Source organism: Rhinatrema bivittatum, chromosome 3 (genome assembly GCF_901001135.1).
Source record: "Rhinatrema bivittatum chromosome 3, aRhiBiv1.1, whole genome shotgun sequence".
Classification (NCBI taxonomy): domain Eukaryota; kingdom Metazoa; phylum Chordata; class Amphibia; order Gymnophiona; family Rhinatrematidae; genus Rhinatrema; species Rhinatrema bivittatum.
Genome location: NC_042617.1, coordinates 481,542,404 through 481,555,948, shown reverse-complemented (window position 1 = coordinate 481,555,948; position 13,545 = coordinate 481,542,404). Strand labels below are relative to the sequence as shown.

Below are 13,545 nucleotides of genomic sequence, written 5' to 3'. Positions count from 1 at the left end.
GCTGGGGAAAAAATAATAAAAGTAGATTTGCAGGTTCTGAAACCCTTGATTGGTCACAGTTGTGGGGAAACTCCCTTAATGAGAGGATGTCAGAAAAATAGGCAAAGCCAATTAGGAGTTCAAAGTAGGTGAACAGTAATCCTAATGGCCAGGTTGCAGCTGGGTGAAGGTGCATTTTCTTGCCATGAACTCAGGGAACTTGGCATTGACTTAGATCATCAGCTGCAATCGGTTATCTGGGAACCTGGCTTGAACTTCAAGTTCCAGTACCTTGCGTAATTCCAGCTCCTTGCCAGGGTACCTAGTTTAAAAAAAAAAATAAAAGTGTGTGTGTCTGTGTGTGTGTGTGTATATATACACATATATATGAATAATTAAATATATAGAGATATAGTAGTAAGTAGTTAATTATGTTAAGACAATCAAGCCATATGTTGTACCTCTTATCCCTCCCAAAGTCCATGGGAGCATATCTCTCCCACCCTCTCAGCTGGGGAAGGATTGGGAACATCCAGTGGAACCGGCTGTCTGCTCCTCTGCTTGACAGAGGCTCCTATAGGGTTTGGTAGAATCATAAGCTGCCACTGCTGAAGAGGATGGCAGTCCTTTTCTTTTTTTTTTTTTTTTTAAGCCTCGTGGTTTAAAAAATAAAAATGAGGAGGGCAGATTATATGATGCATCTTACTTTAGCAAGGTGATTCCATATGTCTTTCTCTACCTATTTACCTATGTGTAACCAGCTGGTAGTCTGGTCCCCACAGGGAGAAATTTCTCCAGAGTGGGAAACTGAGTCAGTGAGTGAGCGTTGCCTTCAGCTATGAAGTCTGTAGCCAGCAGAGGAAGGAAAAAGGTTTAAGGAATCCCAGGTAAGATAGGGGAAAGCTCCACTAAAGCTGTCTTTCCTTCTCATTCTCTCCCCAGGCTAATAGGTACTTTGGCTCTGGGTCTCATATTCTCCTGGGCTGGTTCCCACTGCCCTCAGGGAGGCCAAGGCAACTTTTTCCCACAGGTAATAATCAACAGAGAGGGCGAGGTTGTGAACCTTCTTACATAAGGTCCCAGACGGAGTAACAGTTGGACTCTTGCACAGGAGAGATAAGTGCTGGGGGTTGCCCTTTGTCAGATGCCCCCATCTAGCCTGGTTGGGGCAAGTTCAAGAGGGACCAGAGGCCCTATGCGGAGCCCCCTCACAGAGGGCATGGAGGAGTGGCCTGCTAGTTGAAGCAGCAGGCTGTGGACTAGCAAGGCCAAGGTTCAAGCGGCTGCTACTTGTGACCTTGTGCAGGTCACTTTGCCCTTCATTGTCTTAAGTATGGACTCATTTACGAGAACATGCTTTAAAACACGGAATATTTGCAGTTATCATGCAATAAATTCAAACTTGCTGCAAGGTATTTTTCGATGGTAAAAGAAACTTTTATGGACTGATCTTAGTAGGGGAATGCCTATCAGAAGCTCCTTCTGCACATCAGCCAACCCTGCCAACCAGAGCCGGTCCTGTTTGAAGGGGTGGGGGCTGTTTAGTGTAAAACAGTTTTTTATTTTACGAGAATGCAGAAACATACAAAAATACAAGATATAGAGCACATGCCAGTTAATCTCTGCTGCATTAATACTTCACATTAACATTGTGGGAATGACCCCCACCCCTAATTACAACCCCTGCGATGAAAGGGAGCCAAGCAGGTGGTTCCAATAGTCCATTGTTCTGACCACCACTCCGCACAAAAAAAAACCCAAACAACCCAATGTCTCCAGTTCAGATTAAGACCGTTCGTTTATAATCAAGCTGCAGGACTGATGTGAAAGAGACAGGAGGTATGTATCCCAGATACTCAGGAATTTTTTCTTGAACCGCGGAGAATGTCGCATCATTGCCGCTTCCATTTGCATCATCTTGTGCAGACAGTTGCACCATGTCCAATATGAAAGAGGAGCAGTCTCTCTCCAATGTAGTAAGATGACTTTCTTATCTACAAAACAAGCCTTACGAATTAATAAACGAGATCCCAAATCTCTTACCTTTAAGGGAGAAATACACCCAAAAAGCACCCGATAGGGAGAAAGCGGTATGGGAATCCCCAATAGAATACTCAAGTAGCTGACCACCTTGCCCCAGTAACTCTTGCTAGGCGGGCACTCCCAAAAGGCGTGGGACAATGTGCCACGTGCATGTCAACATTGCCCACACTCAGTAGTGGGCGATAGTTTAAAATGAAAGGCGCGTTGGGCAGAGATATAACCCTGACAAAGAAATTTATATTGCATTTCCCTATAGCTCATATTGGCTGAGATTTGGGTTATTCGCTTAAAACATGCCCGCAGCATACCCCCAGCAATCATGAATACCCCATCACTGTTCCAGCGCTCTGCTAGAATGGAGCAGGTGTCAATAGCCATGAGAGTTTTTAACCGCTTATAATAACACGAGAGTGAAGGTACTTTATTTTCTCAAACAAAAAAATATTATCCAGTGAGTGGAAAGTCAAGGCCTGGCAGGATTCCATTGTCAAGGACCCCACATAGTGCTGAAGTTGTAAATATGAAAACACCCCCTGAACCGAGAGGCCATACAGCTCCCGGAGCTCCTGCCATGGTAGAATTAAGCCCTCCGGTGTAAGCACATTAACCAAATAGGAGAAGCCCTTGGCTACCCAGTCGTGAAAGACACTCATCTGTGACCCTGGGGTAAAATCAGGATTCCCACGGACTGGTAAAAAATACACACAGATGCGACCAGCCTTCAACACTCTCAGGAGATGGACCCAGGCAGACCGAATGGGCTTGACAAGGACATTTTGTACCAGGAAGGTAGGAAGCTTAGGAGCCGGTACCTGAAGCACATACCTCAACTCCAGGGAGCAAGCCAAGGCTTTGTCCATGACCACATTAATAAATGTGGAAGTATCCAGCAACCAATCTCTAATGATGCGGAGATTACTAGCTAGATTGTATCATGCTAAATTGGGGACCCCCAAACCATCCAAACCCCACCTCTCTCTCAACCAACTAAACGGCACTCTCGCCTTACCATCCCTCCAAAAGAACCTCCGCTGAGCTTTATCAAGTAAGTGTTAAGTCTAGTCGCCGGATCTGAAGGGGTAAGTTCTGAAAGAGGTAGAGCCATTTTGGGAGGAGAATCATCTTAAAGAGATTGACCCTACCCCCCAAGGACAGCGGCAGATCCTTCCAAGTAAGTAATCTATCTTGTGTATACTTAATCAACGGCAGGACATTTAGTCTTAGAGTTTTGCCATAGAGTGCGGAATAGTAACACCAAGATAGGAAAGGGACTCCCCGGCCCACTGGAGAGGAAAGTCTGCGTTCCACGTCTGTGGCAGGTCCTCCGGGTAAGCCAACGCCATGGATTTATCCAGATTAAGGTGCAGTCCCGAAAAGACCCCAAAGGCCCAAATTAATTGGAGAAGAGGGAACAGGGAACCCCCGGGGATCAGTGAGAAAAATGAGCACATCATCTGCAAAAGCAGCGTATTTAAAGGTAACTGTCTGAAATCTCATGCCTTTTATCTCTTTAGAGAGTTGTATAGATTTCAGCAGGGGTTCAAGCTGGAGAATAAACAATAAGGGAGAAAGGGGGCAACCCTGCTGGGTACCTCTGATGACCTCAAACGCTTCAGCTTTGTATCCATTAGCTACAATAATCGCCTCTGGGGCTTGGTACAAAAGGCGCACCATGTTATAAAAAAAAGCCCATCAAAACCCATCTTATGCAGAATGTAAAAGAGGTACTCCCATTCCACCCGGTCGAATGCTTTTTTTACATCAAAACTGATCGTGAGAAATGGAGCGCCCCTTTGCTGACACATTGTCATAGCGGCTAACACCTTTCTGATATTTGATAGGCCATAGCGTTTTCTCATAAAACTGACTTGGTCCACCCCAACGAGTGACGGGAGAACTTCCGCCAACCGCTCGGCCAAAATTTTTGCAAAAATCTTTTGTCAAAGTTTAATAATGAGATTGAATGGTACGACTCCGGCAGCAAGGGGTCCTTCCCAGGCTTAGGGATGAGTGTAACATGGGCCGCATTAGTATGTGCAGGGAAGGCCCCACTAACTAGCAGTTCTGAGTAAACATCAACCAACGGGCCACACACCAAGTCAGCCAAACACTTAAATTCAGCATTATAACCGTCAGGTCCTGGAGTCTTGAGGCGTTGAACTTTCTGAACAACCAAGCGTGCCTCCTCCAACATGACGGGGCTATTCAAAACCCGTTTTTGGTCATCCATTAGGTGCGGGAGATTCAATTGCGAACAAAACCGATCACAGGCTGTGCTATCCCAGCCCTCCGAGGAGTATAGCTGCCTAAAAGTCCCTAAAGCGCTGGAGAATGGCTGTTGTCACCGTTAGGACTTGACCAGAAGGAGAACGCAGCGCTGGAATGTGATGGGACCCGCGAGTAGCGCGCACTAGATTAGCCAGCAATTTACCTGCCTTATTACTATGCTGGTAGAGTTTTGTGCCCTCTGGTGGAGTAAGGTATTCATCTCGGCTTGCACAGTCAAAAACTGAGTCCGTGAGGCGCTAATATTAGCCCTATTTAGACTCGTCCACACCCGGCGTAACTGGGCAGTAAGATTCAGAATTCTGCAATCAATAGCTTTCTTTCTATGCGCCATGTACGAAATAATGTCTCCCCTCAAGACAGCCTTCGCCGCATACAAGAATAATACTGGGGATGACACATGCTGCTCATTCAGCTCCGCATAATCCATCCATCAGACCCATAAATAGTCTTGGAATTTAACATCAGTGGCCAGATAGAATGGAAAACACCAGCCAAAGGCACCTGCAGAGGCATCCAGCGCCAGCTCCAACCGAACTGGGGCATGGTCTGAAATAATAATGTCCTCAATAACCACAGTGCGGACTTTAGACAGTGCCGTAGCACTGATCAAAAAACAGTCGAGATAGGGTGCCATGTGCTCGAGAGATATGAGAGAAATCACATTCCCCAGGATGCAAAGTATGCCAAATATCCAATAAGTGCAGGGAGCGCTCTAAGAAAGGAGGGCCTCTGCCACAGCCAGAATCCTGCCTTGTAGGAGGAGATTTGTCCAATTGAGGATCACAGATTGTACTGAAATCTCCTCCTATAATAATAAATTCACCTAAATAAGGTATTAGGAGCTGATAAATCATGAAAAAACCCAGGGCTAGAATTGTTTGGAGCAAGGAGGTTACAAAGGATCACTGTCGAGTGACAGATTGTAGCCTCTAGGATAATGTAGCGTCCAACAGGGTCCTTAAGTTCTTTGTGAACATTGATAGGCAGATTTTTATTGACCAAGATAGCCACGCATGCAGATTTGGTTGTAGCAGACGCAAAGTGCACCCAGACCCCCCAATATCTACACAGTTTCTCATGTTCAATGTCATTAAAGATGCGTCTCCTGCAAAAAAAAGTGATAGCGGCTTTCCGTCGCTTAAGCAAAGTCAGGATCTTAGACCATCTTAGACCTCTTAACTGGGGAATTAATCCCACAGACATTCCAGGTAATTAAGCCAGTACTAATACTAGAGATAGCATACAATAAGGGCCAGCATAAAAAAATTGCAATACAGAAACCACAGCAGGGGGCCTCCCAGCAATGACCCCCAGCCGTCGAAACACTGAGAACCGGATTTCTTGGTATCAGAGTGTAGACAGAACACAGGAATAAATATAATGAGAGCAGTCATAAATCGCAGCAAGTTCCCACACTTCCTCCCCCCTCCCTTCCAGCCCCACAAGACCCTTGTCCCTTTCCCCTATCCCATAACCCTTACTATAACTGGAGAACACTACCATGCTAGCCCCCCACCCTAACCCCACACGCACCATATCAGTTCCCATTGTAAATGAGAAATACAACAAAATTTAAGGACCTGAAGCTAACTGCACTTCAGTCCTAAAATAAACAATACAGTGAGACTGCAGTTATTGAACAGGCATAAGATTCTGAAAAACAGAGCGAGAAGCTTAGGCAGCATGTGGAAACAAACTTCAGACGATATAAACAATCATAAAGCCCGACTATCATTTCCGCAGAACTAGAGAGCGCTAAAGCCCCGAGCCAGCCTACAGATGATGGTAACACCCACGTTATCTGCTGGGATGGAGAGTGCACAAGGCGGAAAAGAATACAATCGAAGATGATTTTTATCCCATACCCCCCATGCAGTCCAAATCATCTGTCTAGGCTCGCCAGGGAATAAAGTACATTGGCATAAGTAAACACAGGCAGCTACCACACTACTAAAGCAGAACAAACCTAACAGTGATTAGAAGCATGAAACAGTCAAAGAGTGGTCAGTGAAATAGAGTGAGAGAGGGGCAGCTGATGTGAAGAATGTCAGGCAATATGAACGATCATAAAACCCCAATCACTCCACTTTTAAATGAAAACCCAGAAAAGCCAGTAGCTAACGTCTGGAACTAAGTGATAGGCTGCCTCATTGTTTCTTGGCCGGTTTGAGAAGGCTCTGTGCTTCTTCAGCAGAGTTGTTCCAAGTGACTCCTTTCTTGGTGGCCACCCGCAGACGAGCAGGATAGAGCAGCGTGGCCCGAATTCCCTGGGCAATTAGCTGCGTACAAATAGGGGCCATAGCTCTCCTCTGGGCCGCCACTGCCATCGAAAAGTCCTGGAAACCCAGGACTTTGGTGTTCTCATATTGCAGCGCCTTCCCAGCTCAAATCACTTGTAAGATTTCCTGCTTATGTGCAAAATTGAAAAGCTTAGCCACTACAACTCTGGGTCTGACAGCATTTTGTTTTCAGGGCCCGAGCCAATGCGCACACTCGATATGGAGCTTGCCGTGAGCCCAGGAGAGACTCCGCTCCTTTGTCAGTCACGACTCCAAAAACGCTGGTAACTTGTGATCTTCTCGTGATTCCGGCAAGCCGACCAAACGACCAGACGAGAGCGGTTTTCCAGGTCTTCAAGCTTAGCCACATGCTTCTGTACCGAAGCTTGCAAAACCGCAATATCGGCTTGGGCAACCTGGAGGCCATTTTGAGTCTCAAACATGTGATTCTCCATCTCAGCGAAACGAGTTTCAAATTTATTCAAACTAACAGAGATCTCTGCCACTTTCGAGGCAATGTTTTTTATATCTGGTCCCAGCGCCTCCAGTACCGCGGCTTTAATATCTGCGATCGGCATGGCAGGGATCGTCTCGGTCGGGGGAGATGCCACTATTTCTGGGGCAGCCACGGCCTGCTGCTGGTCTTTTCCCTTTTCTTTATCTTTTTTTGCGGCACGCGTTGACATATCGGGTCAGAGTAGGATGTGATGATCAGGCTGCCGTCATATGAATTTGGGCTGATTTAGCAGGTATAAATGGTGCAGATGAGGTCCGATGGTGAGGGCTGGGCGCCGAGAGAAAGAGGATCACATCCTCTTCCCTCACTACATCACGTGATCTCGGGGTGGGAGGCTAAAAGCAATCAGCTTAGGAATTTTTTTTCTCTCTTCCTCGGAAGTAAGCCATGTCATGAGTTTCATCAGGCATTAGTCACCATTGTCATTATAGACTCCCAGGTACTGGTGTACATAAGTCATAGAAATGCAGCGAGTCTCTTCTCTGGGTGGCAGAACATCAATAAGGGGAATTTCCTTTCCCTCAGGGTAGGCCTATGAACAAATTAGTGCTCATATGCCTTCTTGAGCCCTCAAGGACCGCAAAAAGGTTTAGCTGGGACTCCAGATACCTGAGAGACAAGGAGGGGTAAAGCCTAATTAGACTGGGAGGGAAACTAGTTCCTCCTTTTAAGCAGACATTAGTATAGGGCCGAGGTGAAGCCCTGTGCTCATGGTTCAGGATTTCAAATACTAGCTAGTCTTCCCAAGCTTCAGTACAGACCAGTCCTCACAGCTGCCCCTCCTGCAAATTTCACCCTTGGCATTTGCCATATAGGTTGAAGGAGGATATGGTCAGAACTAGCTGAAGCTTGGATGGCAATTCTAGTGGAGAACCAAGGCAGCTGGGCCCAGGCAGAGGACAAAAGCCAACTATCTAGAATTTCCTTGATGGTCTAGAATTCCAAAGGGGCAAGGGGGCCTTTAATGAAGCAATTGCACACCAGATTAAGTAAGCAAATGCAGGAAAAGGTATATTGAAGGCAAAGCCAATGCCCCAAGGGCCTAAAGCATTCTTGGCCCAGGCATCATCCTGGGCATGGTATAAAATAGTGGACCTAGCAGAAATCTGCAGAGTGGATACAGGGGCATTTCTGCATGAATTTACAAAATATTTGAGGCTGAACCTTCAGGAGAAGGGCACAGTATTTCCTCGGGAGTCCTAGAAGCAGGTCTAAATTACTCCCACCTGGGACAGGTACAGCTTTGGTGCAACCCACTTGTACAGGCTGGTCTGGCAGGACAATCAGGAAGCTTCAATTAGGTTCTTGCCTGTGAATTGGATTTCATGTAGTCCTGACAGACCAGTCTATAACCCCACCCTGGGAAGAAAAACAGGGGTTTAAAAAAAACTGTGTGCAGGTGTATATATACATAAATATGTATGTAGGTTTATAGATTGACATACACAGAGAAATGAGTGAAAGGATATTGTTTGTGCTAATATCTTTCTTTGAGTTCCATGGCACCCTTAACTTCAGAAAACAAATGGCTAGTAAGTTGTTGGCCATACAGAAAGCAGCAATCCTAATTGCAAGTGTGAAGTAGGAATTCTTGCTGCTGTGCTAGTAGCCAGGGAGTGAACATTTGTGATGGTATCAGGTTTTGGTTATGATGGGAATTTGGAAACCAAACCTAACAATTGTCTTTGGATGTCTTTAGCTTTTGCATAGTGTACTGAGGAAACACCGTATGCTTATATGGAGAAGGGGTTCAATGATGAGCTTTTGGTCTCTGCCTCCATCTGCTGGCCAGAGTATAATCCCACTTGTACAGACTGGTTTGTCAGGACTACAGGAAAGCCAATTAGCAGGTAAGAACCTAACTGAACCATTTATACTTTATGGCCTTTTTTATTCTGATTTGTTGAGGGTCTGTCTGTGTTCTGCATTTGTGATCGAGGTGAGATATTCTGCTAGCCGGAAAAACGCCTTGTACCTCTTGGGTTGAAGGTTTTGCTGATTTTTGGTAGAGGCTGGGATCCATGATTGAAGGGGCTCCTGGGGTGCTAAAAATGATGGTGCTTAATCTTGCTGAAATGCCTGCAACATGGGGGCTTGATTGTTGTGTCAAGGAGTTCCAAGGGGGATCCTACCCGCATTGAGGTCGATAACTTGTAATGTGGCCCCAGCACAAAAATGTTTGCCAACCCCTATTCTAGGGCACATGGCTGCAGCACATTTTCTGGTGCACCACCAACTTCAGCAGTCACTCTATGCCCCTGTTTTTTGAGGATGTTCTTTTGGCTAGAATAGCCTCTTTCACCTCAACTTTTAACCATGCCAGCAGTCTTTTGCCTTCCTTCCATCTTTTTTTGTTTTTTTTAAACTCTTTATTTATAAATTTTCACAATATAATACAAGCAAACATCATAGCTTGTAACATAAGAGATATTATTGGAAAGAAAATACATCATTAAAAAAAAAAAGAAAAAAACAATCCAACATAGAAAACTATCCAATAACACTCATGAAAAACCACTAAAAGGAGAAAGTGAGGATTAATGGAGTAAACCTAAAAAAAAGAATGTACTCTATACAAGGCTGCAAATAATTTTAAATTCCACTACTTCGCAAGTTACATAGGTACTGGAGTAGAAGAAACAACCTTGACTGGTCTAGCATCTAACAGGTTCAATAAGTCAGCTGGTTCAAAATAAGAATATCTATGGCCATCCAATTTAACCATACATTTAGAGGGATATCGAAGAGAAAATTCTCCTCCTAAACTAAGAACCCTTTCTCTCAGTTGGAGAAAGGCTTTCTTCCTATTTTGTGTCTGCTTACAGACATCTGGAAAAATCTGGATTTTATGATCCATAAAGAAAGCATCTCTGTTGGAAAAGAACAATCTCATTATCAGATTCTTTTGATCAAGAGGAGAAAGTGACACCACCAAGGTACCCCTCTCATTTATCATATCATCTGTCTGCTGCAAGAAATCAGTTAAACAAGTAGGAGAAGATGACAAATGAAATGGATTAGCATTAGAATCAGAATCTCTTTTCCCTTTAACAGAAATATAAAGTAATTTAGTAAAAATTATATACTCATCAAATAAACCCAAAGCATTTTTCATATATTTTAAGATAAACCTATTTGGACCTATTAAAGAAGAACGTGGAAAATTGAGGAAGTGAAGATTAAGAAATCTCCTTTTTTTTTTTTTTTAGTTCTAAACACCAATGGATAAAAGATATGTCTATAGCCAAAGTTGCTTTGAACTCTTGTGTAGCAGAAACATAGGATTCCAAACTCTTAATCTTCTCATCTTGATCTGAAATTCCAGATTGAAGAACAGAAACTTGGTTCTTCATTACATCCAGCGAAGAAGAAAAGGAATTTTTTTTGTTACTCACAGTTTTCTCAAGTAATATTAAGGCACACCAGATATCTTCCAGACTTATACTTGCTAGCCTCTGCAGAATGGAATCTGCTACATGTTCCTCTGTTAGTCCAGATGACTCAGTGACCATGGGGGGAGATCCACCTGTCCCAACAATGACAGCCCCACTTGAGGATCATGAGAACCTTGCAGAATCCGGTGCAGAAGGAAGTAGACTGAGCTCAGGACTAAGAGATGTTTCTGTCTCTGACTGAGATGCTTCTCCACAGGCACCACCAGCAACAAGAAAATTCACCAAGTCTTTCAGATAATAGAAAGACTAGGGGGCACTCCATGAAGTTAGCATGTGACACATTTAAAACTAATCGGAGAAAGTTCTTTTTCACTCAACGCACAATTAAACTCTGGAATTTGTTGCTAGAGGATGTGGTTAGTGCAGTTAGTATAGCTGTGTTTAAAAAGGATTGGATAAATTCTTGGAGGAGAAGTCCATTACCTGCTATTAATTAAGCTGACTTAGAAAATAGCCACTGCTATTACTAGCAACAGTAGCATGGGATAGACTTAGTTTTTGGGTACTTGCCAGGTTCTTATGGCCTGGATTGGCCACTGTTGGAAACAGGATGCTGGGCTTGATGGACCCTTGGTCTGACCCAGTATGGCATGTTCTTATGTTCTTAAAGGCCCTCCAACTCCCAAAAACATCTGCAGGATCGTTGATTGGCCAGAAGGTAGGGGGACATTGGAACCATGTACCCAACCCTTCCACTTGTCCATTGAAGGTTAAAAAAAAAAAGCAAAGAAGCAAAGAGGAGCTAGCAGTCTAAAAAGTTCAGTTGAGCCCAAATTGTAACAGAGGGTTGCGCCCCTTTGGTGTGCAGCTTTGGCTATGCGCACCGGTGCAAGCAGCGTGCTGCTGTGCATCTCCTTTTAACATGTTCCAGGTCACAAAGAGAGGACATCAGCAATGCGCTGAAGGTGCTTTCAGGTGTTCCAGCTGCAGAGCTCAATAGGTAGGTGACTCCTCACCGCCCCTTCCATCTTTTTTAATGCATGGAATACATCTGGTCTGGGCTTCCTAGATGGTATTTTTAAACAATGTCCATGCCTGGTGTAAACTCTTGACATTTGCAGCTACTCATTACAGTTTTTTCCTAACCATTTTTCTCATTTTCTCATAATCTATGTCCCTTTTGAAAGTTAAATACTATCACAGTGGATTTCCTTATTGTCCTCTCTCCAGTTATCAAGTCAGATTTGATCATGTTGCCTAGTGGCCCTTACTTCATTCCCTCTTTCACCAAATCATGTCTTCCACTAAGGATTAGGTCTAAGATAGTTTCCCCCAACCTTGTCAGTTCTTGTACCAGCTGCTCTACGAAGCAGTTGTTTATTTTTTTTAGAAATTTTACCTCTTTAGCATGTCCTGATGAGACATTTACCTAATACTGGGGTAATTGAAATCGCCCATTATTACTCTGTTGCTATTTTTGTTAGTTTCCTTAATTTCTGTTAGCATTTTATGATCTATCTGTTCATTCTGGCCAAGTGTATGGTAGTACACCCACACTTACTCTATTTCATTCTTACATAGAATTTCTATCCATAAAGATTCTACAAGTGCATTTGTTTCCTGTAGAACTTCTATCCTGTTTGAATTTATACGCTCTTTAACATATACATTAGTGCAACCCCTCCACCAGTTCGATCCATCCTGTCATTGCGATATAATTTGTACCCTGGTTTCAAAGTGTCTCATTGGGTAACCTCCTTCCATCAGGTCTCTGAGATGCCAATTATATCTACCTCTTCATTCAGTGCTATGCATTCTAATTCTCCCATCTTATTTTTTAGACTTCTAGTATTTGTATACAGACATTTCAAAGTATGTATTTTGTTTGAATTAACAACCTGCTTATCAGTTGACAGGGGTAATTTGTAATCTTTCTGTTCTGTCTGCTCTTTACTTCAAGGCACACGGGCTATTTTAGCATTTATTGCATCCTTTCTATCAGGATGCCCTAACATCCCTGTTTTATTAGTATCCTTCAGATACATTATTCCAAACCATGTGCTTCTGAACGACTACCGGTATCTGCTTTCTTCCATCATCTAGTTTAAAAGCTGCTCTGTCTCCTTTTTAAAAGTTAGTGCCAACATCATGGTTCCACTCTGGTTAAGATGAAATCCATTCCGTTAGAATAGGCTCCCCCTTCCCCAGAATATTCCACAGTTCCTAACAAATCTAAAACCCTTTTTACTAAACCATTGTCTCATCCGCACATTGTCTCTGGAGCTCAACCTGCCTTTGGAGTCCTGCACTTGGAATGGGGAGCATTTAGTCTCCAGAACCTCCCTCCTGTACTTTCCTGTGTCATTGGTATCCACATGTACCATGATAGTCGGTTCCTCCCCAGCACTCTCTAAAATCTTACCTAGGTGGCTTGTGAGGTCCACTACCTTTGCACCAGGCAGGAAAGTTACCAAGTGTTTCTCATGCCCACCAGCCACCCAGCGATCTACATTTCTAATGATTGAATCACTCACTATAACGGCTGTCCTAACCCTTCCCTTCTGGGCACACGGCCCTGGTGACCATTCTCAGTGCAAAAGGCTACGACATCCCTTGGTAGACAGGTCCTACCTATAGGATCACTTCCTGCTACACTAAGGTGATGATCTCTTGTCAGGTGACTTTGTTTTCCAAAGCAGCATAAGGACTACTTGACTGGATTTAGAACTGCTCTACTATGTCCCTGAAGGTCTCCTCTGTTTACCTCTCTCTCTGCCTCAGCTACTCCAGATCTTCAACACCGATCTCCAGAGATCGGACTTGTTCTCTGAGAGCCAGCAGCTGTTTGCACCGGGTGCACACATGCAACATCTCACCAATAAGCAGATGATCATATATGTAGCACTTGGTGCAAAAGAATGAATAGCCCCCAATTTGGTGCTGGACTACTGTCTGCATCTTAATTTTCTTAAATTGCTAAAGTTTCAAAGATTATTATGGAGTAGGTATGTCTATCAGTGTAAAAGGTTTTAAATTATTTTGT

The 13,545-nt window shown here is 44.0% G+C and overlaps 1 protein-coding gene across 6 annotated transcripts in view; it reads left to right on the top strand.

Moving 5' to 3' along the window:
* PFN4 (profilin family member 4) overlaps positions 1-13,545 on the top strand; it is a 118,689-nt gene that overhangs the window by 72,718 nt on the left and 32,426 nt on the right. The gene's annotated exons all lie outside the window — the stretch shown is intronic.